Source organism: Bos taurus, chromosome 22 (genome assembly GCF_002263795.3).
Source record: "Bos taurus isolate L1 Dominette 01449 registration number 42190680 breed Hereford chromosome 22, ARS-UCD2.0, whole genome shotgun sequence".
Taxonomy (NCBI): Eukaryota; Metazoa; Chordata; class Mammalia; order Artiodactyla; family Bovidae; genus Bos; species Bos taurus.
Window position 1 is genome coordinate 34,353,810 of NC_037349.1, and position 27,767 is coordinate 34,381,576.

At 38.8% G+C, this 27,767-nt stretch overlaps 1 long non-coding RNA gene across 1 annotated transcript in view; it reads left to right on the plus strand.

Moving 5' to 3' along the window:
• The window catches only part of LOC132343500 (uncharacterized), a 157,017-nt gene that overhangs the window by 38,597 nt on the left and 90,653 nt on the right, over positions 1–27,767 (plus strand). The window contains exon 2 of the long non-coding RNA XR_009492368.1: positions 21,464–21,545. This is a non-coding gene — a long non-coding RNA (uncharacterized lncRNA). The remainder of the gene's footprint in view (positions 1–21,463; positions 21,546–27,767) is intronic.

The window sequence follows — 27,767 nt, forward strand, 5'->3', positions numbered from 1 at the left end:
ATCTGGAACATCTGGAAGTTCCTGGTTCATGTACTGTTGAAGCCTACCTTGGAGAATTTTGAACATTACTTTGCTAGCGTGTCAGATGAGTTCAGTTGTGTGGTAGTTTGAACATTCTTTGGCATTGCCTTTCTTTGGGATTGGAATGAAAACTGACCTTTTCCAATCCTGTGGCCACTGCTGAGTTTTCCAAATTTGCTGGCACATAGAGTGCAGCACTTTCACAGCATCATCTTTTAGGGTTTGAAATAGCTCATTGTTTCAAATGTCATTATGTAAATAGTGTCATTATTATGGTTAGCCTTTTCATAAAAAGTTATATGAATACTCATTGCCTTAATTACAAAGCAAGTATAGAAATTTCCTAAACCTGTAGTGAATAATAACTAGCTCTTAGCTAGACACTGTGATAAATAGTTAATTTCTTTTATGTAATTTTATTCTTCGACAGCCCTATGAGGTAGGTCCTATGATCATCTCCATCTTACTGAAGAAGAAACTGAGGTTTAGCAGGACTAAGTAACCCTTGTGAGTTACTAGTAATAACAATGCAAATCCATACCTGTCTCTCCTCTAAGTCCATTCTATCAGTCACTTGGTTAAACTCTGTTTCTTAGAGTTGCTCTGTCCAACTTATCTTCTTATGAGTGAGGGCTGAGATGTGAAACAGTCTTCCCAACCTCTCAAAACAAATTTAGAGTAATGGAGCCAGGAAGAGAAGCGCATCTCCTGATTCTTGGTTCAGTGCTTTTTGCCTGGCTCTTAAAGTTGTGTGTGTGTGTGTGTGTGTGTGTGTGTGTGTCTGTGTGTGTGTGTGTGTCTGTGTTTCCTCTCCCTCAAGTTTGCACATCTTTTCATGGTGTCAAAGACTTCAAGCATAACTTCCAGTTTTGCCCTTACCAAGAAAATCAGCAGCATGCAAAGGTCATGAGGGCACCACACTGGGTTTGCTGAACACACTGCATTGATAAAGGCTGTGAGAGGAAGCAACATCTCTGGGAGCATTTTCAAACCACAAGAAGTTCCCAGAGGGCACTGGCTGATGGAACACCAGTTGCTCACCTTGTCCTAAAATTCCCCGAGTTCCTCCAAGATGTCTCGCCACACATTTAAAAATCCAGGCCTGCTCTTGCATGCACTGTTTCTCATAACAGCCATGGTGCATTCTGGAATTGACACCTGGTGATGTTTGGGCATTTAATGGTTGCTGATTGGTAATGTGAACAGCCTATACTGATCACTCTCCCCACAGCTCTTTGAATAAGAAAGAGAAAGAAGAGAGAAATTATTTATCCATAATAGTATTTAAACTTTTTTGTCTTTGATTTTCTCTGTCTCCACATTAAACTGATTACCATGTAGCTAAACAGCTTGTGTAATTATCTGCTCAATGTCTGTCTCTGTCACCAGGACATAAACTCCATGAGGACAAATCCTATGTCTTCCCCCACACCCACTGCATTCCTAGAGTCCAGTTCTTCAGTCACACAATGCAATAAACAGTTTGACTTAAAAGACATACTCTGAGGGTGACCCTGAGAAAAATGCAACATTGCAGGTAAATTTACTGAAGCCACAAAACAATGTCTTACTGTATTTTTGATATCAGGAGTGTGGCTCAAATGTTTGCATATGAAATCCAGCTGCATACACAAAGAGATACAAATCACTAGTGTGGAATTTGAAGAGTGTATTCTTTTCACATTAGAAAGGAAGAGAAGACAAATGGATGAATTACAGAGTAGCAAACTAGAGGACCACTAATCAGAAAGGTGTGTCTTTTGTATCGAAGTAGCATTTGGGTGTTCACATCTCCTGCCAGCCCAGGGTATCACCTACAACTCTGGCATCAGTTAAGTACTTACACCAAAGCCTGTGTAGTAATCTTGTTGGAATAGAAATGTTTCTTGGGTGACCGTGATAACTTGTGTCTACTGAGAAGTGGAAAGAAGTCTGTACTAATCCCACCTGGCTGCTTGTATAGAGCAATGTGGACAGTTGCAGACAGCTTTTGACAAGCCACTGGTAAAATTGCTGCTGCTAAGTCACTTCAGTTGTGTCCGACTCTGTGCGACCCCATAGACGGCAGCCCACCAGGCTCCTCCGTCCCTGGGATTCCCCAGGCAAGAACACTGGAGTGGGTTGCCATTTCCTTCTCCAGTGCATGAAAGTGAAAAGTGAAAGTGAAGTCGCTCAGTTGTGTCCCACTCTGTGCGACCCCATAGACGGCAGCCCACCAGGCTCCTCCGTCCATGGGATTTTCCAGGCAAGAGTACTGGAGTGGGGTGCCATTGCCTTCTCCGACTGGTACAATTAGCCTGGTTCAAATTCTCATGCAAATTCTCAGTCACTAAAGTGAATTGAATTCTCATCAAGAGACATTCAGAAGTCTTGTGAGAGAGAGTTGCAGAATTAGATGCTGATGGTCCATCATTGATACAATGAGTTCTGTTCTACTGGGAATAGAAATAATGATCGATGATTTACTTTCTTTCTTAGCACCATTGTTAAGTGCATAGTGGCAAGAAAAATATTCGGTCTCTCCTCTGAAAAACAATAATAATAAAAAATATTTTAAAGGATGATAGAACAGTGGCCTCTCCCCCTAAAAGGTTTTATGAGTTTCCTTTTCTGGATGAAGCTATAGGTTTTTATTCAAGTATGATAAAAGGGAGTTTGATGGGTTTTTGTGACCTTTTCATTCAGAGTCCTATTTTCCACTGGAAAACTAAGAAAATGATATCTTAAAAGCCTGGGAAATTTTTTTTCTCCAATTTGTCCTCATTTTGGTAGCAAATTTGAAGGAAAACTAAGAATTATGTTTTTGACCTTTTCTTCTGGTTAATGGGATATTTTTTTTTAGCCCATATCATGTTGGCAAAAGAATTCCACACTTTGCTTCCACAGTTCATAGGCGTTAGAGTATGACATGGATGTGACATTTAAGGTTTAACACCTTGCATATTAATACAGGGGGGAGTCAGAAAGCGATATCCTGAGGGCAAAGCAAGACTTCTGTTTTTCTTCAAATGTTCATCCTGTTTTGCCCTCATCTCGGAGGGGATTATACCACCTGAATAGCTGCAGGCAGATATGCCTTGCAACTCAGCCACAGCTCTGAGAAAGAGTTTAAATAACATTTTCTACAGAATCCTCATACTTGCAGTTAATATTTTGGATTACTTAAAAAAAAATTTAATCATGAACTTGTTCCACTTATTTTTTTGGTATATGTTGCCATAACAACTGGAATCACATTATGTTCATAAGTAACTCTGCAGAATCACATGAATTGCACTACCAGTGAGTAAATCAATTATAACCTTATCCACCCCCCAAAAAAATGTTTTAGTTATTCACTCCATGTTCCATGCCACCCTTAGCTGAATTTGTTGTTTAAGTGTCTTGTTTTGATTTTTTTTTTTTGGTGATGGTGGTAATATTTTAATTGATAACCAGAAATAGAAAGTCACCTCTTGGAAAGCTTTTAGGGAGATGGTCACCAGGAGATTGATAGAAGATAAAGAGGTCATAAAACAACTGGAAATTGATAAAACTGGTAGAGATCAAGTCTGTGCTCTGATCATTAGTAGCCTGGTCTCATTAAAAGAACTGACTGTCCTTATTCAGGCATATAAATTTCTCCCCTTTTCAGACATTTAACTGTTGGGGTCCGTATTCTATCTGTGTGTTACAGAGCATAGAGAAAAGAGATTGACTAGTTGAAAATGAAAGTAGGAAAATGAAATCCCTATACTAGAACTCTCCTCCCCTAAGAAGGCTTCTTTTCAGTCATGTAAAGGGGAGCAGTATCTATTGTGTTTGTTAAAATGGCCATATCAGTTACTCAGGTTAAGGCTGAAATCCTAGTCATATCTACCAAAAAAAAAAAAAAAAACCCACCGTGTTGTCAGAGAGTGGTGTAGTCATCAAAAGCACCTGTTCCATTTTACCTCTAAAGACTGTCACTCTATCAGTGGTTATCACTCCCAAGATCATTGCAAAGAGAACCTATTCACAATTTAAATGCCTGTGGGAGTGCATTTAAATTCTTGAAGATTTAAGCTCCTTGTACGAAAAAGTCATACTAGAAGGCTCCTATTATATTCTAAAAGGAGCTAATGCCTCTTTCCCATTTCCTTTTTCTCTGTTCCTGCCAGCTCCTAGGTGCATGAAGTTCTTCTTTTACAAGGTAACATGATGAGTTATTATAACAACCACAGTAATAGCCACAAAGACCTCAATGCTAATTACTGTCTTTTCTTTGGGGAGACTGTAGACTATCAGAAAGGAATAAGACATTTAACTTCTTGTCTCTGATATGAGAATGCATTGTTGGGTTTTCAAGAAAATTAAGTCATCCCTCTGTCTTTCTCCTGTCTATGTCTGTCTTTCTCTCTCTTTGTCTCCCTCCCTTCCTCTCTCTCTCATACACGCACGCATGCACACACGCACACACACACAACATACTTAACGCAAACTCAGATATGAGGGAAATAGCTTTTGTGTTTTAGTCCCGAAAGAAGAGTAGACTAGATTACTTCAAAGTTGGAGGGTATGGCTACACATTAGAAATTCAAGGATGAACAGGGTTGAGTGTCCTGGCTCGGAACATGGCTTCTGCAGGAAAAAGGAATAATGGGTTTCTGGAGTGTCCAGGAAGTGGTTGGGTCACCAAGTTCCACATATTTGTGAACAGCTGCAAACGTCTCCATGCTTGCATGCTTGAGGGAGCAGAGTTCCTCACCTGTAAATCACTATAAATGTTTGGATAGGGAGTATTTAGGTGACCATCATGGTACCCCAAGGCCAGAGGTCTTTTTCCAAGTTCTGTAGGTTGCATCAGCCTCCTGAGATACTGCAAGAACCATGGACACCTATATAATGATTAGAGAACATAGTCAGATTTAATGAGTTGAAATGTGGTTTTGGGGCTTTTTTTTTTTTTTTTTTTTTTTGCACCCAAGTGTAGGATATAAATTTATACCAATTTACAGAAATAGTTGCTAGAAGAGTGTAGTTCAGTAAGATGTCACTTCTTTGGTCAAATTCTCCCCTACATCACATCACAAAGTTATTGCTTTGGCTTCTGCTTCACACTTTGCTCTTAAATGTCTTATAGGCTTTACACTAGAGTTTAGAGTTTACCTATATGCATCTCTCCTCCCCCCAGCCCTGAATTCCATAATGTAAGTGCTTTTAAAAGCAACCAACGTATACCATTCAAGATAGACCTGGATTATGCTGAGGTAATAAATGACCCTAAATCTAATAACTTTTTTAAAACATTGATTTCTTGGGTACATTTTCTGTCCATCATGGGTTAGCTAGAGTCTCTCCTCCACACTGTCATTGTTCTCATTCAGGGACCCAGGCTGGCAGGGCAAACATGATCTGAAGCATTGTGTACTGGTTGAGGAGAGGGTTGGCAGGGAGAAGAAAATCATGGCAAAGCACACAGTAGCTTATGAACCTTTGATGTAGCAACGATGCATATCACTGCTGTCATTTCATTGGCTAAATCTTTTGTTACCATCTGCCAGAGTGTTTGTAAAATGTTTTAATGACTGCATTTGTATTCACTTTGCCTGGCACAGAGTAGATGTTTAATAAATGCTTGATGAATGAATAAATAAGCAAGTAAATGGTTATATACATTTCCTGTATATAAATTTGTTTGATATGTATAAACTACTTTGAATAATGTAAATTGACATACATTGAGGTCATCATTTCTCTCTATCCCTTCACAATGTAGAATCATCATCATTGTAGTGATCATGATCTCTGGAGCATTGTATGCCAGATGTTAAGTCAAATGCTTTACAGACTCACTCATCATAACCATTCTCTAAGATATGTATTATTATTTTTCATGTTTCATAATTGATGAAATTAAGGTGCAGAGATGTTATCGTTTACCCAGAGTTACATAGAGGGTAAGTGATGGAGTCAAGTTTAAGTCCAGATCTAAAGCCCATGTTTTTACCATTTTCATATGTCCCTCCCAGAACTCCCCTTCTTAATATTTTAATAGACTACATAATCCTCATTCCAAACACACCCTAAAAAGGACATTTATTGCTGTCATTCAATAGGTAAATATGAAGTCAGTCAATATTAATACAAGGGCTATGAAGGGAGTTTCAGATCCAAATTGTCCAAAACTATCTTATGCTGTTTGATATTTTGCACTTGTTTTTTTGCACTTTGATACTGTGGCTACCAAGTATAAACCCTGAGGTGTCCACTGTAAAAAAATCCTTAAAATGAATAAAATATTCTTAATTTTTAATCCTTAAAATAAATAAAAATCTACATTTATTATCTGGAGCAATTAAGGGTTTTTGGCGTGCTCTCTAATCACTGTGAAACTATGAAAACTGAGCTAGCTTTCTGCCTGTTGGAGAATCATGTTGGCTCTAAAGACTCCCTAAAAGTAATGATTACTCTGCCCTCTAGTGGAAGAAATATCTGCCTCTGTCCTTGGTTCTGAAACATCAGTTGCCCATAAGTCACAGCTGTTTCTCATTATTTGGGACCTGAAGAGGGATTCTGGTCTGAGCTATACCACCGTCAAGAGTTCCTTGTTTCTTTTTTCTATCTTCATATATAGTAGAGCTTATCTCATGTAACATTTAAAGTTTTTTCATTTTTATTACACTTGTTATTTTGATCTAGGAAGTTGGGAACACATAAGCCTTTCTCTATGCATTCTGATCCTAATGTTTAAATCTAATAAAAATATGGAATGATTATATGCAAAGGGACTAATTTTAGAGTAGTAGTTAAACATACAAGCTATGGAATCGGTCTGACCATTTCTAAGTCTGAGCTCTACCATTTACAAACTGGGAAACTTTTGGAGGTGTCTAACTTCTACTAACTTCCAGTTAGTTAGATGACTAACTAACTGGAAAAGACCCTGATGCTGGGAAAGATTGAAGGCAGGAGGAGAAGGGGATGACAGAGGATGAGATGGTTGGATGGCATCACCGACTCTATGGACATGAGTTTGAGCAAGCTCTGGGAGTTGGTGATGGACACGGAAGCCTGGTGTGCTGCAGTCCATGGGGTCTCAGAGAGTCAGACATGACTCAGTGACTGAACTGAACTGAGGTGAACTTCTCTGAGCCTCAGTTTTCTCATCCCTAAAATGAAAATGTTGCTGAACTTAGAGAGTCATGGGGAAAATGAAATGAAATAGTGCTTATAAATGTTCAGCATAGACCTTAGCTCCCAGTTAAGTAATAGTTGATAACTGTTTCTTTTGTTCTGAGGAAGCTATTATTATTTTTGTTAGTCTTATTATAATTTCTGCCAGTCATGAAACTGATTTTAAATAAAGCCTGTCAAAAGTTTACTTACTATAATATTTTGAGGAGGAACTCAGAAATGTTAACTATCTATTTTCTCATTCTTCACCCCATTGTTAAATAAGATATGCAGTATACAGAATAGCCAAATCACAGTATCTCAGCTGTTTACCACCCAGAAATTCCAATTTCATTTATGCTTTTATTTATTATAGAAGGTTGGTTAAATGATTCTTGCAGGAGTGTGTGCCTCCTACAATATTGTTCTTCACTCTTAGCCCATGAACTTTTAAAAAGGATTCAGTTACACAAAAAATTTCTATCAAGGAAACTTACCTGCCTTTTGTCTGAAACAAAAACGAATATTATGTAGCTTAGCATGGTTTTCTCCCTCTTAATTATGAGGTAATACATAGTCTAGGTTCATATAGTCAAGGCAATGGTCTATCCAGTAATTATGTACTATTGTGAGAGCTGGACCATAAAGAAAGCTAAGCACTGAAGAACTGATGCTTTAGAACTCTGGTGCTACAGAAGACTCTTGAGAATCCCTTGGACCACAAGGAGATCAAACTGGTCAATTTTAAAGGAAATAAACCCTTAATACTCATTGAAAGGACTGATGCTGAAGCTGAAGCTCCAATATTTTGGCCACCTGATGGAACAACCAACTCATTAGAAAAGACCATGATGCTGGGAAAGATTGAAGGCAGAGGAGAAGACGGTGACAGAGGATGAGATGGTTGGATGGCATCACTGACATAATGGACATGAACTTGGGCAAACACCAAGGGATGGTGAGGGGCAAGGAGACCTGGCATGCTGCAGTCCATGTGGTTGAAGAGTCAGAGATGACTTGGTGACTGAACAACAATAACAATATATAGTCAAATTCATTTTCTAACAGGAGTAATGAGTTCATTTCAAATACCTAATACTGGTATTTCACACAATCTTTATTTTATTTTTATCGATAATTGGTTTATTCTGCCTTTCCATGCACAGCCAACTGAACATTTCTTTATAATTTATAATTCTTTCAGACAGTTTGTTTTGCCCGAAATTCTGTCAACTGCCATAAATATTTTAATGTAGAGGGAGTTATGTATTCTCGACATATGCATAAATCATAATTTCAGTTAGCTTAATAGATGGGGAAACAATGGAAACAGTGGAAGACTGTATTTTTCTGGGTTCCAAAATCACTGCAGATGGTGACTGCAGCCATGAAATTAAAAGATATTTATTCCTTGGAAGAAAAGCTATGACCAACCTAGAGAGCATATTAAAAAACAGAGACATTACTTTACCAACAAAGGTCTGTCAAGTCAAAGCTCTTGTTTTTCCAGTAGTCATATATGGATGTGAGAGCTGAACTATAAAGAAAACTGAGCACCGAAGAATTGATGCTTTTGAACTTCGGTGTTGGAGAAGACTCTTGAGAGTCCCTTGGACTGCAAGGAGATCCAACCAGTGAATCCTAAAGGAAATCAGTCCTGAATATTCATTGGAAGGACTGATGCTGAAGCTGAAGCTCCAATACTTTGTCCACCTGATGCAAAAAAACTGACTGGTTGGAAAAGACCCCGGTGCTGGGAAAGACTGAAGGTGGGAGGAGAAGGGGACAGCAGAGGATAAGATCATCGGATGGCATCACCAATATGATGGACATGATTTTGAGTAGGCTCCAGAAGTTGGTAGTGGACAGGGAAGCCTGGCGTGCTGCAGTCCATGGAGTCGGACATGTCTGAACAACTGAACTGACTGACTGAGAAAATTAGGTTATCATGGTTCCCTCAATGTTTTCTCCTTCATGGACATTTACAATGTATAGCAGGGACACTCAGCAGAAGCCTTCTGGTGGGCTAAAGAACTTGGGTTGAGGCTCAGAATGTGTACACTTTTTTCTGATTAGCTGAATCTGGACAAGGTGTATGGTTTTCCTGATCTTTTTCCCTTATCTGTGAGAAAGAGTGGTAGTAATGATTAAATAAGCTCTAAATTAAAGGAAGCTGTTATATATTAATAGTAAGCGTTCAACGAGTATAAGCTGTGCTAGTGCCTGTAATGACACAATAATAATAACTACTACTATTATTACCATTATAACTAGTATCTTTCCCTGATCATCTTGTTTTAAACTGCAAGACAAGCAAACAGAAGAAAATGACACTCCTTATCTTCCCATTTTAATTTTTCTCTGTAGAATTTATCAGCATCATACATACTATGTTTCCCTCATTTGTATTAATTTTTCACCTCCCCTCCCAGGTTGTAGACAGAGATTTTTATTGTTTTAATTATATTTTTGTTTTACTTTCTTCCATATTCTCAGCACCTAGTAATGCCTTGTATGTAGTAAGTTCTTAATAAATACTCAAGTGAATCTGTGATCTGAACAGTCTGTTGGGGTATACTTGCTTATGGCTGGATTAGTCATTCCACAAATAATCCTGATTCCTATATTGTCCCTACCATGAACGAATGAACAGCTCATCATGGGTAATTACTGCAGTAGTATTTTCTGGGAGGCAGGATTGTTTAACCCACAATCTAACATTGATAAGAAAGAGATTAGTTAGCACTTCCCACTGTACCATGGAGTGAGAATGCAGATAATTCATCATAGAGCCAACCTGAGCATAATTATTTGTCACAACTGCAAATATCAACTGTGAGTTTCCAAGAGGGGTTTCAATATTCTCCTTTAAAAAATAGTGTAAATTTTAGGCACTTGACGGAGGAAAGAAGTTCTTACCATGTGACCAGGCTCTGTGTCCTAGAGGTAGAAGGCGTGAAGGACACATCGTTCAGCTATTTGAGTCACACATCTGTCTGTTACAAAACCCCAGTAGATGGTAAAGTTCATCATTATTACATCTTGTTTATCATCTAATTCCTGCTGATCTTGTCTTGCAAGTTTTTTCACTATTCTGCCTACTACTACTACTAAGTCGCTTCAGTCGTGTCCGACTCTGTGCGACCCCATAGATGGCAGCCCACCAGGCTCCCCCATTCCTGGGATTCTCCAGGCAAGAACACTGGAGTGGGTTGCCATTTCCTTCTCCAAAGCATGAAAGGGAAAAGTGAAAGTGAAGTCGCTGAGTCGTGTCTGACTCCTAGCGACCCCATGGACTGCAGCCCACCAGGCTCCTCCGTCCATGGGATTTTCCAGGCAAGAGTACTGGAGTGGGGTGCCATTGCCTTCTCCGACTATTCTGCCTAGCAATGGCCATTCTTTTATATCAGAGTTGTAATGATTCTCTTCATCTATAACTTCAAATAAAGCTCTGACCATATGATACAGAACTCTTATCCACAACCTTGTTCAGCTGGGCACCTGGGTCTAACTCCTAGCTCCACCATTTACCATCTGTCCCTCAATCCTAAGTTGCTTCAGTTGTGTGCAACTCTTTGCCACCCTGTGGGTCACAGACTAACAGGCTCCCCTGTCCATGGGATTTTCCAGTCAGGAATACTGGAGTGGGTTGCCAATTCCTCCTCCAAGGGACCTTCCCAACCTAAGGATCGAACCAGCATCTCTTAGGTCTCCTGCACTGACAGGCAGGTTCTTTACCACTAGTAAAGAACTAGTAGGTGTCTGTAATTTAATTACTTCTATTAGACTTCATTTATCTGGAAAATGAGACTGAGGAGCAGCCTTAACTCAGTTATGAAGGCAGCTGTGAAGATGACATGAAATAAACCACTTAAAGTGCCAAGCACATAATAAATGCTCAGTAAATATTAGTAGTTACTATATATCCCTCATTTGGCATGGCATCACTTTTAGAGGTCCTGGGAATTATCACTTGATTCTTAGCAAAACTATGAAACATTATGTCTTTGGTGCCTCTCGTCAATGTTCTTTTTCTTGTCACTGAAGTTATTTTCCTACCACTCAGTTCAGTTCAGTCGCTCAGTCGTGTCCGACTCTTTGCGACCCCATGAATCGCAGCACGCCAGGCCTCCCTGTCCATCACCAACTCCCGGAGTTCACTCAAACTCATGTCCATCGAGTCTGTGATGCCATCCACTCATCTCATCCTCTGTTGTCCCCTTCTCCTCCTTCCCCCAATCCCTCCCAGCATCAGGGTCTTTTCCAATGAGTCAACTCTTCTCATGAGGTGGCCAAAGTACTGGAGTTTCAGCTTTAGCATCATTCCTTGCAAAGAAATCCCAGGGCTGATCTCCTTCAGAATGGACTGGTTGGATCTCCTTGCAGTCCAAGGGACTCTCAAGAGTCTTCTCCAACACCACAGTTCAAAAGCATCCATTCTTCAGCACTCAGTCTTCTTCACAGTCCAACTCTCACATCCATACACGACCACGGGAAAAACCATAGCCTTGACTAGACGGATCTTTGTTGGCAAAGTAATGTCTCTGCTTTTGAATATGCTGTCTAGGTTGGTCATAACTTTCCTTCCAAGGAGTAAACGTCTTTTAATCTCATGGCTGCAGTCACCATCTGCAGTGATTTTGGATGTGATCCTACCACTCACTTCCGCTCAAAAGACAAGTGATGGAAAAGCACACTTCATGCTTATTAGTACTTTAGTTTGTAAAATGGGCCTGAATTGTTTGTAAAACAAAAACTAGGGTTATATGGTTTCTATAGTGTAGTGGTTATCACATCTGCCTAACAAAAACTAGGGTTATAAGATGTCATTTTCAAATTTTTTCTCTCTTTTGTCTAAAAATGAATATTAGCTAAGTCAGTATGGTTTTTCTCTCTGTCCTAATTGGGTCCAGCCTCAGGGAGATCCTCTTTATACAGGGAAGATTCAAGTGTTATCTATGACACATAAGAAATACTGCAAAGAGTAAGACCTTTAAGAAGCTAGAAAAATGATACATATATGCCTGCATCCCAGTTTCCAAATTCTAAAGTCACTTTCTAAATTCATTTAGTCGAACTGTTCCAGGCATGTGTGAGAAGTTTTGTAGAAACTGCTTATATAGAAAGCAAATTTTGGGATTTTGGTCTCATCAGAAATATATTTGAAGACAATAGGTACAAATAAAGGGGTAAACTAAGTCATTGTTTAAGTTGGAACTCACAGGCTCATGGAGAAATCTGAATTATTTTTGAAAAGTTCTTTTTAAAGGAATGATTAGCTGTGAGGCCCAAAACAGCAGTTGTATTTACTGTAGCTCTTGGTGCCCTGCCATGAGCCCGAGCCCCCAAGTGCCACTGACCATAAGCATAAGCTCCCATAAATCAGCCAGGTAATTATAGCTGAAGATTTTACTTAGAAATGAACAAACTGAGTCTAAAGGAAATGGTTTCTCAACAATTGAAAAATCAGTTGTAACAAAAACATTCAATAATTTTATACTTGATGACAATACCAGCCAGGAAATCTTAAGTACGTTGAAAAGAAAAGGCACATTAATAAAGTCAGCTCTTGGTAGCCAAAGGTCAGGATTTAAATTGGAGAAAGCACTTTGGGAATTTTCTTTTTGTTTTGTTTTGTTTAAGGGGATCGGTCTTCTGTTTTTCTTCTTTGAGATAGTCTAGATAAGAGCAAGATTGAACTCTAGTGGTGAAAAGCTGAAACTACAAGCTATTTTAAAATCCTACATATGAAATAATCCTGGAGAAGGAAAGGACAACCCACTCTAGAATTCTTGCCTGGAAAGTTCCATGGACATGGACAGAGGAGCCTGGCGGGCTACCATCCATGGGGTCAAAAAAACTGGACACGACTACACATGCACGCACATATGAAATAGTAGCCCTGGAATTTTGTACCTAAATAAAGAGGTTCAGGAGGCTACAAGCCTGAGCAACAGCAGCAGACTTGATCCTAAAAGAAAAGTCTGTTTGAAAGTACCCAGGTTTCCTCCCATATGGTGGGACTGTTATGGCTATGTCAAGGCAGCACACTGTTCTAGGGCAAATGCCAAGGGACGGTATTTTTAGATTTCTCAAAAGCAACCACTGAGTATATACCGAATATATATGAATCTACAAGGATAGCATTCATGAAGTAATGTGCTGAAAATAAAGTTTATTAAGAATTCCTTAAGTCAACCTTGACTGTAACCACGTTAATAAGGAATAGGACCAGCCTAAGTTTCATTCAGTCCACAAACATGAATTAAGCTCCTTCTCTGAGCGCTGTTTTGAGGACAGCAAGAGGTGTTAGGCAAGTGTCTTGTTTCCCTGGGTGGAAGATAATAGAGGTATAGAGAACTTGCACAGCTAGGTCTGCCAGACGAAAAAGACTCCTGAGACTGCTGTGAATAGCTCCTACTACATCCCGTGAAATTGCCATCCCTTAGAATTGTGTACTTCAGAGTCTGTATGTGCTTGCCCTCATCTTTGCACAATATCATGCTGTGTCTGAATATCTGGCTCCAACTTGAAGCTGAGAGTCTATGCAGATTTCATCCAGGAAGTAGATCTATGTTTATGAAATCTGTATGTTATTCAGAAACAAGAGTCATTTTCTCTGATTGGTTGGTTGATTATTTGTTGTCCTTTCAAGTTTGAGTGTACTGGTCAACAGCTCAGACTTATTGCTGAGGTTGCCATAGGAGAGGATTTCCCAAAGAAATTCAGTTAAAAAAAAAAAGAGGCGTTGCATGTGTATTAGTGAACCAGTCTAAAAAAGGAAGTTGTTATTGTTGTTGTTTGAATTGCCAAGTCATGTCTGACTCTTTGCAATCCCATGGGCTGTAGCACGCCACGCTCCTCTGCCCTCTACTATCTCCCAGAGTTTGCACAAACTCATGTCCATCGAGTTGGTGATGCCATCCAACCATCTCATCCTCTGTCCCCTTCACCTCCTGCCATCAGTCTTTCCCAGAATTCGGATCTTTTCCAGTGAGTCAGTTCTTTGCATCAGGTGGCCAAAGTATTGGAGCTTCAGTTTCAACATCAGTCCTTCCAATGAATATTCAGTTGATTTCCTTTAGGATTGGAGATGGGGGTATATTTTCTTTTGTGACAAAATATTAGGACAGAGTATACCTAGCCTCAGGGATAACTGGACTTAGAGACTTAAAGGATGAATGGGTAGTATTTACTTTCTCCTTCTTTCTTTCTCTACATCTCAAATGCAGATCTGTGTCTAAACTGTTTTCTTTCTTGCTACACACAAGCTTTCTCATGTAACAAAAAGTATAGAACAGGCTACTTAAAAGTTATAGCACTGAATTCATGACCTAAAATACAAGGGATGTCTGTCTCTAAGTTTCGGCCTTTAATTCTTGCAGATGTCCTGATTGGCCTGGCCTGGTTCGTAGGCCCACCCTTTAGACAAATCATGAGCCACTGTAGTTGGTTCAGCATGGATCATATGCCTGCCTACCGCAGTGCCCAGATACACAAAGTCTATATCAGAAGAAGCTGGGGTGAAATTATTGCATGTCAAGTGACTCCCAACTACGGAGTTCTTTGCAAAATGATTTCTTTGCCAGTATATATTTAAGACATTTTAAAATAAGACTAATCCAGTTCATTTACTGCAGGACTGCTCAGAACATTCTGCATGGTAATGGGAAGAGTGCTTCTCCATGAAATGGATACAGAATGCAGCATTTTTTAATCTTTTTTGTGCACATGACACTTTCAACAATGACTTGTGCAGGACAAGTATTCACTCAAGCACTCTTTGGGAAGTAGAACTCCATAGAAACAATACTCATAACATATATAGACTGTTTTTACTGACAAATATGTTTTGCTGTCCTGGATTTCTGTCCCTTGTAACTAGGTTGATTAACAGAGCTCTTCTGGTTTGTATTTCACATTTTTGCATTCATTTAGCAAATGTTTACCAGTAATCTAGACATGATTCTAGGTGCTTGGGATATTAATGAATAAAACAAATAATCATGGGCATGGATATTAATGAATAAAACAAATAATCATGAGCCCTTGTAGAATTGTATTCTAATAAGAAACTACAGAAAATAGATATGTTGAGTAATGATAAATGCTTCAAAGGAAAATAAATCTGAGTATTGGAAAAGAGAGTAAAGGGGGCACTGGATTAGGTAGGCTTGCCATGGGCAGTCTCTCTAAGAGGGTGAAATTGAGCACAGGCTTTCCTGCAAGACAGGAGCCACTACTGAAACACCAGGAGCGTATCATCTCTGGCTAGTGGGTGCAAAGGCTCTGGAAAGAAAAGATCCAGTTTGCTTGGGGAAAAGAAAGAAGGCCAAGGATCAAGAAAGTTAAGAAACATTACTATTACCATGTAGTGGGGAAGGTGTGAAAAACTTGGGTGAAGGAGTAATTCTGAGCTGCTGAATTTCGCTAGGAAAACCAAGCCAGTAGCTTTGGGAAGCATTTTTAGAGATGGGTTATAGGAAAGAAGCAGTTAAGGGACTGTGGTGGTTTCGGTAAAGTGGACTTAAGCTAGGGCAGTGCTTGTGGGAATAGTAAGGAGATCATTCAGCCTCATGTTACTAGGTTGGTGTTTTATAAACAAGCTTCGAGAGAAGGAAAGGGAAGGATTAGGAAGTATCTTTCTTTGGCCAACTTTTCTATTTATCCCCATTCTCCATGTTCCAAATCCCTACCTTGCACAGGCCATCAAATGAGAAGAAAAGCTAAATTGATCCTCACAACAAAGAACAGAGAGAGAAGGGGGAAAGCTACTAAATTTGAGGTTAGAGAAAATTGAAGGGAGGAGTGGGAGCAGAGTTTTATGTTTTTTAGCTTAACTGCCTAAAATGGCAGCCACTAGACACATGTGGCTATTTATTAATAAATTTAAATTAATTTAAATAAAATTAAATTAAAAGTTCATTTTCTTAATCACATGTCACCTTCAGTGACCACATTGGTTAGTGGCTACCATATTGAACAGCTCAGCTCTAAAGGGGCTTCCCTGATAGCTCAGTTGGTAAAGAATTCGCCTGCAATGCAGGAGACCCTGATTTGATTCTTGGGTGGGGAAGATCCTCTGAAGAAGGGATAGGCTACCCACTCCAGTATTCTTGGGCTTCTCTTGTGGCTCAGCTGGGGAAGAATCCTCCTGCAATGTGGGAGACCTGAGTTGGATCCCTGGGTTGGGAAGATCCCCTGGAGAAGGGAAAGCCTACCAACTCCAGTATTCTGGCCTGGAGAATTCCCTGGACTGTATGTATAGTCCATGGGGTCACAAAGAGTCAGACACCACTGAGCGACGTTCACTTTCACTTTCAGCTCTAAAGCATATAATTCCACCCCTGGCTAATTCTCTGTTACTGACTTAAGAACTCATTCATTTTTACTGAAAAGTATGTCATTATATGAATAATGCAGTTTGGAAAATTATATAGTTTGGATATATAAACTGTGTTTTCTCCATTCACCTATTGAAGGACATCTTGGTTGCTTTCAGTTTGTGGTGTTTAGAAATAAAGCAACTAAAAACACTCACATGCTGGGTTTTTTGCGGACATGCATTTTCATATTACTTTGGTAAATACTAAGAAGCATGATTGTTGGAACATATAGTAAGCCTATTTTAGCTTTGCAAGAAACTGCAAAATACCTCCAAAGTGACTATACTATTTTGCATTCACCTCTGCATTGAGTGAGACTTTCTATTGCTCTGTATCTTTTCTAGAAATTAATATTGTGATTGTTAAAAATTTTTGTCATTTTAATAGATAATTTAGTGATATCTCATTGTTATTTTAATTTGCATTTCCATAGTAATAAATGATATTTTAAATATTTTCATGTGTTTATTTGTAATCTGTATTTCTTCCTTAGTGAGGGGTCTATTCAAATCTTTGGCCCACTTTCTCTCTGGGTTTCTCATTTTCTTATTGTTGAATTTTAATATACATATGTATTATAGATACAAGTCCAACCTTAGATATACATTTTGCAAATATTGTCCCCAAGTATGCGACTTAATCTTTTCATTCTATTAACCGTGTCTCTTGTAGAACAGAAGTTATTAATTTTAATAAAATCAGTGGGTCATTTTTTCTTCAATGTACTGTGTTTGGGTGCTGTATCTAAAGAGAACCAGCATGCTGTGATCTTTACTCTGTTAAATTACCTTTGCATCTTTGTTGAAATCAATTGATTACATTTGTGTAGGTCTTCTTGATAGATCTTGATCTGTGTCTACTTTTTGCCAATACCATGTTGTCTTGGTTTCTATAACTTTTTAGTAAATCAGGAATTGTGAATCTTCCAGTTTTATTCTTCTTCAATATTGTTTTGACTGTTCTAGGTCTTTTTCATATATCCTTTAAAATCACTTTGTCAGTATCTGCAGAATTTCTTGCTTGGATTTTTCTTGGAATTATGTTGAATCTATAGATCAAGTTGGGAAGTATTACCCTGTTAATAATATTGAGTCTTCTAATCCAATAACATGGAGTATCTATTTGTATTGTTTTGCATCCTATAAATCCCAAAAATATTTTGTTAATTTATACCATATATTTCTCTTTGTGTGTATGCATGTTTGTGAAACTGTGATTTTTAAAAAAATTTTAAATTCCAAAAGTTCAGTGTAGGCATATAAAGTAACAATTGCCTTTGTATCTTGACATTTTATCATGCAGCCCTTGCTATACTTCCGTATTAGTTCATTAATTTTTGTTGATTCTTTAATATTGTCTGTGTAGATAATTATGCCATCCATAAATAAAGGAAACTTTATTTCTTCCCTTCCAATCTGTATATATTTTCTTTCTTTTTTTTGAAATTTATTTAGCTGCGCTGGTTCTTCATTGCTGAGCATGGGCTTTCTCTAGCTGCGGTGAGCAGGGGTTACTCTTTGTTGCAGTGTGCAGGCTTCTGAGCCTGGGGGGCTACACCCCGTGGGGCTGCGAAGAGTCAGATATGACTGAAATGACTAAACACAGCACTCTCGTGGAGCACAGGCTCTCGGCACTGGGGTTTAGTAGCTGTGGCACTCGGGCCTGGGCTTAGTTACTCTGGGGCATTTGAGATCTTCCTGGATCAGGGATTGAAACCATGTACTCTGTGTTGGCAGGAGGATTCTTAACCACTGGACCACAAGGGGAGCCCTACATTTTTTTTTATTAAGCTAGCAAAGACTTTCAGCATAACATCGACTAGGAGGGCTGAGCCAGGATATCCTTGCTTTGTTTCTAACCTTAGAGGGAAAGTGTACAATCTCTATGAGGCATGGTGTACAGTCTCTCCTAAGCAGCTTTTTTATAGCTGTTACTGATTAAGTTGAAGAAGTTGCTTTTAATTCCTAGTTTACTGAGAGTTATTTTATGATGACTTGATCTTTGATTTTGTCTAATGCTTTTTCAGCATCAACTGATACGACCATATCTTTCTTCTTTAATGGTTACATTAACTAATTTTCATATGTTGAGCCAGCTTTGCATACTTTGAATAAATCTGACTTGATTTATGACTTTTATACAAGTATATTTGTACCTGTATGTATTTATAAATATGTATTTGATTTGTTAATATTTTGTTGAGGATCCTGCATCTAACTTCACGAGAGATACTGATCTGTAGTTTTCCTTTCTCAGTCAATGTGTTTACCTCGTTTGATATTAGAGCAGAACTAGACGCAGTACATTTCAGAAGTGTTTCCTCTGCTTCTGTTTTCTGAAAGATATGAGATTATAGAGAATTGGTATAATTTCTACATTAAATGTTTGGTTGAATTTACTAGTAAACACCTGGATCTAGTTTTCTTTCTTTAGATGGCTACGAATTATTTATTCAAGTTACTTAATAGATATAGGGTTATTCTGGTTATATGTTTGTCTGTGTGCATTTTGGTAGTTTGTATCTTTTGAGAAATTGGACTGTTTCATCAAAGTTAACAAATGTGTGGGTGTAGAGCTGGTTCATAGCATTTCTTTATTGTTTTATAAATGTCCAGGAGGTCAGTAGCGATGTACCTTTTCTCATCTCTGATGTTGTAGTTTGTGTCTTCTCTCCTCTTTTTTTCTTAGTTAGCCTGTCTAGAGTTTTATCAATTTTATTGATTTTTTTCTAAGAACTGGCTTTTAATTTCATTGATTTTCTCTATTGTTTTGTGTTTTCACTTTCACTGATTTTTGCTCTAATTTTTATCATTTCTTTTTTTTTTTTTTTTTTTTTCTGCTTGCTTTAGATTTAAACTGCACTCCTTTCTGTGGTTTTCTATGTGAGAGCTTTGGGTTAACAATGTTAGATTCTCCTATTCAAATACATGCATTTAATGCTAAAATTTCTCTCTGAGAACAATGTCGACATGTATCCCACATGTTTTCATAAATTGTAATTTTCATTTTGATTCAGTTCAAAATAGTTTTGAGATTCTCTTGAAACTTTTTCTTTGACCTATGATTGATTTTTAAATGTACTTTTTAAAACACAGAGTTACAGAGAATAGAGTAGTGGTTACCAGAGGGAAAGAAGTCAAAGGCTGGGGGAGTGAAGGATAAAAGGGATCAACTGTATAGTGACAGATGGAAAATAGAATTTTGGTGGTGAGCACGTTGCTTGGTATATAGAAATAGAAATGCAGTGTTGTACACATGAAACTCATATAACATTATAAATCCATGCTACCTCAATAGAAAAATAAAAGTGTGTTAACTTTCAGATATTTGGGGATTTTTCAGATTATCTCCCTGTTGTTGATTCCTAGTTTAATTTCATTGTTGTCTAAGGATGTATTTTGTATAAATTCTGTTATTTTGAATTTGTGAAGATGTGTTTTGTGGCACAGAATGTGGTTTGTCTTGGTGAATTTTCCATGTGTGCTTGAGAAAGCTGTATATTATGCTGTTGTTGGATAGATTATTGTATGAATATCAGTTAGACCAAGATTATTGATGGTTCAGACTGTCTATGTCCTCATAATTTTCTGCCTCCTTGGTCTGTCACTGACAAACAGAGGTTTTGGAGTTTCCTGCTGGAATGGTGGATTTATCTATTTTTCCTTAGATTTCTTTTTGCTTTTTCCCTCATACATTTTGTTGCTCTCTTTGTAGATGCCTAAACATTTAAGACTGTCACTTTTGGAGGGAGGAATTTTCCATTTTATAATTATGTAACACCCCTTTTTATCCCTGATAATTGTTCTTGTACTCAAGTATTGTTGTTCAGTCACTAACTCATGTCCAACTCTGTGAACCCATGGACTGTAGCACATAAGGCTTCTCTTTTGTTAGGATTTCCCAGGCAAGAATACTGGAGTGGGTTGCCATTTCCTTCTTCAGGGCATCTTCCTGACCCAAGGATCGAATTTGCGTCTTTTGCATTAGGAGGCAGATTCTTTACAACTAAGCCACCAGAGAAGCATATGCTTGGTCTGAGATTAGTCTAACCACTATGGCTTCCTTTTGATTAGTAGTAATTCTGTGGTTTTCTCCACCTCTTTTCTTTTAACCTGAGTCTATAAAATGGGTATCTAATAAACCATATGTAGTTGCAATGTGTTTTTATATCTATAGTCATAATCTCTGGGTCCCCCCCCCCAGTTTTACTGGTAAATAATTGCCATATATCATTTTAAATTTTGTAAATTTAAAGTATACAGCATGATGGTTTGATTTATATTGTGAAAAAAATCAGGTTTAGTTAACATCCCTTATCTCATATAGGTACAATAAAAAAAAAAAAGGAATACAAACGAATAACTGCAATGTCATGAGAATTTGTGGTGACTTGAAAACTCTTAGGATTTACTCCCCGAACAAAATAATCTCTTTTTAATTGATGCTTATGGACCACTCACACTTAAAATAATTGTTACTATGGTTGAATTAATATTTACCCCGTCTCTGCTTTATATTCATTGAACTTATTCTTTGTTTTTCCCTTCTGTTTTTCTGCCTTTTTTGTTGTTGTGTTAATTGAGCATTTTTTATAATTCTGTTTTCTCTCCTCTCTTGGAATGTGAACTATACTTCTTTTTAAAATTTTAAATGGTTGCTTTAAATTTACAGTATACATTTTTAGTGAATGTAAGTCTGCTTTCAAAAACATGATACCATGTTGCCTATAGTGTAGGTAAATAATAAAAGAGACAATATTATCAACTATTTCACTTATCTATCTGCTATAAACACCCAATACAGTGTTGCTATTATTACCCTGAACACACAATTATCTTTTAGAACAAATAAAAAAGATGAAAGGTAAAATATTTTATTTTGCCTTAATGTATTCTTTGTCTAATGCTACCTATTTTTTACAGAGTTCCAGTTTTCTGACCTACATCATTTTTATGCTACCTGAAGAAGTTTTTTTTAACATTGCTTTCAGGAACAGATCTTCTGGTGAGTTCCTTTAGTTTTCGTTTATATGATAAAATATTCCTCTACTGATAAAGGATAATTGCACTGGATATAGAATTCTAAATTGGTGTTCTGTTTTTTTGTTTTTTTTTTACTGTCAACATTGTATTCATCTTCTCCAACTGCCATCAGTAAATGTCATAGATCAGTGGGTTGAACAACAGTAGTTTATTTTCTCACAGCTCTGGAGGCTGCAAGTCTAAGAACAAGGTTCTGGCCAATTTGGTTGCTGATGAGGGTTCTCTTCATGGTTTGCACATGACCACCTTCTCTCTGTGTCTTACATGATCTTTCCTTCGTGTATACACTTGAAGAGGGGGGAAGAAAGAGTTAAACGAAAAGGGAAAGAGAGAGGGAGGAGAGAATTAGAGAGAGCATGAAACGTGAGTGAGTAAAAGTGATCTGATGCCTCTTTTTATAGGACACTAATCCCACTAGATCAGGTCCCCACCCTTATGACTTCATGTAACCTTAATTACTTCCTTAGAGGCCCCATCTCCAAATACAGCCTCACTGGTGGTTAAGCCTTCAACATAAGAGTTTCGGGGAAACACATTCAGTTTATAACATATCCTTTAAGTATTTCACTACACCCTCTTCTTGTTTGCCTGTTTTCTGATGAAACATCTACAGTAATTCTTATCTTGTTCCTCTGTAGGCAAGTTTTTTTCTCTCTCTTTGGTTTCTTTTGAGATTTTTCTCTTTAACTTCCTGCAGTTTAAATATGATATGCCTATTTGTGAATTTTGTAGGGGGTTTATGTTTCTTTGAAGAAGGAAATGGCAACCCACTCCAGTATTCTTGCCTGGAGAATCCCATGGACAGAGGAGTTTGGTGGGCTACAGTCCACGATCACAAAGAGTCGGACACAACTGAGCGACTTCACTTTCATTTCACTTTATGTTTCTTGTTTATTTTCTTTTTTATCTTTACCTTGCTCTGTAACCTCTGAGCTACCTGCATCTCTAATATTGTATCTGTCTTTAAAAATTTTTCAACCATTATTACTTCAAATATTTTTTTCCACTGTCTCTTTTTTTTCCTTCTAGCACTACAAATGCACATATAAATTTTGCAGTTGTCCTATACTTGTTAGACACTAGGTTTTCTTTTCCTTCTCTTTCTCTCTCTCTCTCTTTCTCTCTGTATTTGGGAACATTTGGGAACTTTCTCTTGACCTATCTTCAGTGTCACTGAATTTTTTGTCACTTTGTAGGAGACATTATTTCTGTACAGTGTTTTTGATTTCTAGCATTTCCTTTTGGTTCTTTCATAGAATTTCCATCTCTGTTATTATGGTACACGTATTTTCTTGCATATTGTCTACTTTCCCATTAAAGCCCATAACTCCTTACTCATAGTTATTTTATATTCCTGTTTGATTATTTCAACATGCATGTCAGACATGAGTCTGGGTTTGGGACTTTATTTGTCCCCTCAGTTCAGTTCAGTTCAGTCACTCAGTCGTGTCTGACTCTGGGACCCCATGAATCACAGCACACCAGGCCTCCCTGTCCATCACCAACTCCTGGAGTTAACCCAAACTCATGTGCATTGAGTCAGTGATGCCATCCAGCCATCTCATCCTCTGTCGTCCCCTTCTCCTCCTGCCCCCAATCCCTCCCAGCATCAGAGTCTTTTCCAATGAGTCAACTCTTTGCATGAGGTGGCCAAAGTACTAGAGTTTCAGCTTTAGCATCATTCCTTCCAAAAAAATCCCAGGGCTGATCTCCTTCAGAATGGACTGGTTGGATCTCCTTGCAATCCAAGGGACTCTCAAGAGTCTTCTCCAACACCACAGTTCAAAAGCATCAATTCTTCAGCACTCAGCTGTCTTCACAGTCCAACTCTCACATCCATACATGACCACAGGAAAAACCATAGCCTTGACTAGACGGACCTTTGTCGGCAAAGTAATATCTCTGCTTTTTAATATGCTGTCTAAATTGGTCATAACTTTCCTTCCAATGAGTAAGCATCTAATTTCTGGCCGCAATCACCATCTGCAGTGATTTTGGAGGCCCCCCCTGCAAAAAAAATGAAGTCTGGCACTGTTTCCACTGTTTCCCCATCTATTTCCCATGAAGTGATGGGACCAGATGCCATGATCTTCGTTTTCTGAATGTTGAGCTTTAAGCCAACATTTTCCCTCTCCTCTTTCACTTTCATTAAGAGGCTTTTGAGTTCCTCTTCACTTTCTGCCATAAGGGTAGTGTCATCCGCATATCTGAGGTTATTGATATTTCTCCCGGCAATCTTGATTCCAGCTTGTGTTTCTTCCAGTCCAGCATTTCTCATGATGTACTCTGCATATAAGTTAAATAAACAGGGTGACAATATACAGCCTTGATGTATGACTTTTCCTATTTGGAACCAGTCTGTTCCATGTCCAGTTCTAACTGTTGCTTCCTGACCTGCATATAGGTCTCTCAAGAGACAGGTCAGGTGCTCTGGTATTCCCATCTCTTTCAGAATTTTCCACAGTTTATTGTGATCCACACAGTCAAAGACTTTGGCATAGTCAATAAAGCAGACTCAGACTATGGTATTTTGGGTTCATTTTTAAATTTTTTAGTTTACCTTTTGAAATGCCTTACAATTTTTTTTATTGAAAGCTATATTGTATCAGATAATAGGAATGAGTGCAAAATGCCAGCAAATTTGGAAAACTCAGCAGTGGCCACAGGACTGGAAAAGGTCAGTTTTCATTCCAATCCCAAAGAAAGGCAATACCAAAGAATGCTCAAACTACCGCACAATTGCACTCTTCTCACACGCTAGTAAAGTAATGCTCAAAATTCTCCAAGCCAGGCTTCAGCAATGTGTGAACTGTGAACTTCCTGATGTTCAAGCTGGTTTTAGAAAAGGCAGAGGAACCAGAGATCAAGTTGCCAACATCCCCTGAATCATGGAAAAAGCAAGAGAGTTCCAGAAAAGCATCTATTTCTGATTTATTGATTATGCCAAAGCCTTTGACTGTGTGGATCACAATAAACTGTGGAAAATTCTGAGAGATGGGAATACCAGACCACCTGACCTGCCTCTTGAGAAATTTGTATGCAGGTCAGGAAGCAACAGTTAGAACTGGACATGGAACAACAGACTGGTTCCAAATAGGAAAAGGAGTTCATCAAGGCTGTATATTGCCACCCTGTTTATTTAACTTACATGCAGAGTACATCATGAGAAACGCTGGGCTGGAAGAAACACAAGCTGGAATCAAGATTGCCAGGAGAAATATCAATAACCTCAGATATGCAGATGACACCACCCTTATGGCAGAAAGTGAAGAGGAACTCAAAAGCCTCTTGATGAAAATGAAAGAGGAGAGTGAAAAAGTTGGCTTAAAGTCAACATTCAGAAAACGAAGATCATGGCATCCAGTCCCACCACTTCATGGGAAATAGATGGGGAAACAGTGGAAACAATGCCAGACTTTATTTTTCTGGGCTCCAAAATCACTACAGAAGGTGACTGCAGCCATGAAATTAAAAGACGCTTACTCCTTGGAAGGAAAGTTATGACCAACCTAGATAGCATATTCAAAACCAGAGACATTACTTTGCCAACAAAGGTTCATCTAGTTAAGGCTATGGTTTTTCCTGTGGTCATGTATGGATATGAGAGTTGGACTGTGAAGAAGGCTGAGTGCCGAAGAATTGATGCTTTTGAACTGTGGTGTTGGAGAAGACTCTTGAGGGTCCCTTGGACTGCAAGGAGATCCAACCAGTCCATCCTGAAGGAGATCAGCCCTGGGATTTCTTTGGAAGGAATGATGCTAAAGCTGAAAGTCCAGTACTTTGGCCACCTCATGCGAAGTGTTGACTCACTGGAAAGGACTCTGATGCTGGGAGGGATTGGGGGCAGGAGGAGAAGGGGACGACAGAGGATGAGATGGCTGGATGGCATCACTGACTCGATGGACGTGAGTCTCAGTGAACTCCAGGAGTTGGAGATGGATGGGGAGGCCTGGCGTGCTGCGATTCATGGGGTTGCAAAGAGTCGGACACGACCTAGCGACTGATCTGATCTGATGTGAGGATTTATGTTACTCTGGTCAGGAATTAGTCTGTCTGATGTACCTACAGATTCCAGAAGCTTCAGATTGTTCTAGTGTCCTTGTTTGAGTCTCCCCTCTTGACTTTGGATTTTCCTAAGTTTACCTACTCAGAAAGATTCTATGTATCACAATACTTGAAAATATTATCCACTGCCCTTATACCAGAACTGTTAATGTGGTGATAAGATGTGGGGAGAGGAAGTATTCTATAACCTTCTGATTAAATCTCCATGCTTTAGTGGTCCAGTGACTTGGTTGTTGCTTTCACTTGTTTGTCTCCTATGGTATAACTTTTTGCCTCCTGTCTCCTACTTCCTTCAATGGTTGAAATGTTTCCGGTCTGTTTTCTTAAAGCCTGACCAAAATTGATTTTTTATTTCCTCTTAGATGAGACAGGAAGGCTAAAGAAGGTTGAGAAAAAAGTCCTTTTCCTCTGGATTAGAGACCTTTACTTGTTATGTGGAAGGCTCTGGGCATATGTCACAAAGATTATTCTTCTACTCCTTCCAGAGCCACCAGATATCTTTCTTGGATCTTCACTGTGAGAATCTGGTAGATTCCTAGATGCAAAAGCCAAGAAAGCCTTTGGGCCTCCTAAGACTGGCACCCAGGAGTTTCTTGCTCTCATGCTGGTCTGCACTCAGCCTCCAAGAACTCGTCACACTTTCTGTTGAAATGTTATTCCCAGTTCATGGCTCCAGCAGTAGCCCTGTCTCCCCATATTTTGTGGTGACAGTTTGACTTGCAACTTCAATACTCTAATGGGCCCAGCAAAAAAAAAAAAAAAAAAGAAATCACTGGTTTTCTGCTTGTCCATATTTTTCCTGTTGTAATAACAAGAGTATTGATTCCCAAGTTATCTGCGTGTCTCAGCTGAAACCAGGAATGATAGTATAGACCTAAACACAGTCCTTGTAAGCTGTTACAGATCTGCAACAAATTTTTATAGCATGGAAGAGACATTCTAGGGTCCTCATCCCTTCTGTGGCCTCTGTCCAATTTGAAATAAACTCCTGGAAGTGGAAACAAAGCTGTTTCATCCATCCTTTTGTGCTCCAGTTAACAATCAGCCACTCAGGAAAGGGACTGTATTGCCTTTCCTTTCCAGTCTGAAGGTTGTAACCCTGAGGTTACACAGATGGTTGTTTACCTGAGTCCCCAGCAAGTGGCTTCTGTGACTCATTGACTGTCCTCTGTACTTCCTTACACAGAAGACTGAGCGAATTTATGTTCATGTGATGTTCTGAGACTCTCCTGTTGTTTAACAAGGTAGTTAGCCCCAAGCAGTGTTCTCTTTGCCTCCAAATAGATTCTGGAGAAACCTTGGCCCTGACTCTGACAGTGACAGACACCTAATTCAAAACCGTCCTGGACTTGCTTTGTGCTTAGTTGCTGTTTCTGTGGAGCGGAGATACATTTGGGGGGCTGCTTCTCATTAGCTTGTATTTCACATATTCAGAAGTTACAAGGTCATTACCACAGGAGGTGGAATCACACACAGTCACTTCATCTATAAAAGCAGTCTCCACGGAACACAGGCATGTGGGGCCTTGTCGTGTGTATTAGCTGAGGAGGGGCATTTTTTACCTGCAAAAAGCCGCAGGGATTGCATAACCAAGAGCAGACATAAAACACAGAATCTCAGTGCTGTATATAAAATGGAAAGAAAGCCACAAGAGAAAAATAGGATTCATCACTGATCCTGGGCTCTAAGTTGTCTGGATAGTTTATGATCCTTCATTAGTTATTCTTCACAGCACACTTAAGGGACAAAGTATTGGGTTCATTCAGAGGAAGGAGTATAAACTTTGAATCAGACATTTTAGCCTTTCCGATGCCTCTTCCATCCCACCCTGCAAGAATCCCTGGAAGGTTGTAACCCTCAAATGATGGGAGAGCCCAGATTAATGGAAAGGTTGGAATTTTCTGTTGACAACTTGCATCTGTTGGTAATAGGAATTCTCCTTCAGAGACCTAAAGAAAATAGATCTGACTGTGGTTCATTGGAGTTGAGGATGTTTTTATTCAGGCCTCCAACCATTATGCTTCTAGATTTGGGAACTAATATTTCTCTTTAGGGGATTCCCCGGTGGCTCAGCATAAAGAATCAGCCTGCAATTCAGGAGACACAGGAGATGCACGTT